This window comes from Chrysochloris asiatica, unplaced genomic scaffold (genome assembly GCF_000296735.1).
Source record: "Chrysochloris asiatica unplaced genomic scaffold, ChrAsi1.0 scaffold00150, whole genome shotgun sequence".
Lineage (NCBI taxonomy): Eukaryota > Metazoa > Chordata > Mammalia > Afrosoricida > Chrysochloridae > Chrysochloris > Chrysochloris asiatica.
Genome location: NW_006408668.1, coordinates 5332417 through 5334358, shown reverse-complemented (window position 1 = coordinate 5334358; position 1942 = coordinate 5332417).

Below are 1942 nucleotides of genomic sequence, written 5' to 3'. Positions count from 1 at the left end.
GGATAGACCCTAAAAGACAATCACTAAGACATAATAATCAAGCTCTCCAAATTCAAACATAAGGACAGAATCCTGAAAGCAGCTAGGGAAGGGAAAAGTATAACATACAAAGGCAAACAAATCAGATTAAGCTCAGATCTCTCATCATGTTTCCCAACAGTCCTTTCTATCCCACTCAAGTGTCTATTTTACAATGATAGGCAAGGGAAACTAACATTCATAAGGCCGTCAAGGATTTTAGTATCATTTACCCTCTTCAAGCTATACCTAGATCCCTGTATCCCAGAGCCCTGTTGAGATAGGGGAACACTGAGATAGGTTTACATGGCCTAGTGGGACAGAGGTAAATGGTGATGCATACTCAACCTTGGAACAACAAGGCTCTGTGATACAGGGATCTAGGCATAGTTTGAAGAGGGGAAATAATAGTAAAATCCTTGACTGTCTAATGAATATTGGTTTCCCTTGCCTACTATTGTAAAATAGGTACTTGAGTGGGATAGAAAGAATGTTGGTAAACATGATCACAGAAAACTTGTAAGCCCGTCTTCAGCCTATAACTGATTGGAATACCTAAAAGGGGTTCTAGAACTTGCCCAGTGAGATAGGCCTCTTGCAAAGCCTTTGCAAAGTATAGGACCTTAGGTGGAAACCTGAGTCCCATCCAGAACCTTCTGAGGTGGGACATTCCCACTAGCAAGGACAAGCAGACCCGCCTGGAACAGCTAGAGCAACAGAAGATAAATCTTCAAAGAAAGATCATCAGGAAAAACCCAAACCAAAATGTCAGCATGACTGGCTACCACAAGAATAAGCAAGCTGTTCACCAGGAAGCCATCAAGACAAGCAATCAAGTTCATTCAGGACAAACTCTCCTCTAAGAGTGAAACTCAAAGGGAACACATGAATAGGCATGTAAACTTACTGGTGACCACATTGGTATACCGGTGAGAGGAAGAGGGAGAAAGGCGGCAATGAAGAAATGAGCTGAGTTCAACCACAGTCCATTGACTCCCGTTGACCTGGAGATGAAAGAGAGAAGAGAAAGGTCTGGTTGGTCCAAAGTGTAGTGAGACCTGGGGACACTTGAGCCCATGGACAAGGACATAGCCACACAGTGCTAGAGCTGAGAGTGAAGCATCCAACTGATATGAAGTGAGGGAAGATGCACAAGAACACCCAAACTTGCAGATAGTATCCATTTGACCTAGCCTCAATGGCTTGATAATCAGAACTTGACTAGAGGAAGATTAAAAACAAGAACAACAACAACAAATTTTGATAAAGGGTACATTGCTATAATTTGATGAACCTGACCTATACTCATGGAGTTAGTAATTCTAAATACCAACAAAGACGGAAGGAGTCTTCACATCGAGTATCAATGCTATCTCCTATGTACACAGTGTAGATAGGGACGGGCAACTTAGACATTGGCTACCTAAAATGAGGGGATGATAAAGGCACAAAGTGACTGGCTTACAAGGTTTCAAGAAGGAGTTTAGTTTAAGAGTATAGGGTGGGGGAGAAAGAGTCCCCACGGAATAGTTCTCATCTTATCTAGATGGGTCTGGTGAAATGAGATGGGGATAAGATTCATATGATTCAATAGTGAATAATTGTTATGACTAACCGAGACTGTCACAATTGTAAAGGTAGAAGTTTTGTAACAAAAACAGGGGACTGGTTAACCTTACAGTCCAGAAACAGAGGACCCTAGGACCATCAAGGGAGAAGAGCACACACGGAATGCAGGAACTTATCCAGAGAAGCAGAGACACCAGAAAAGGAGGCAGAGATGGGGTTATGGAGAGGGGGAGTGGCTGAGGACTCTAGATTCATGGGAAGAAAGGGACTAAGAGCTGGTGGCCAGGAGGCAGATTCGCAGAATGTGCCCTTTGGAGGTGTAAATTATTATATATGCCCCGGTGTTTTTGTTTTT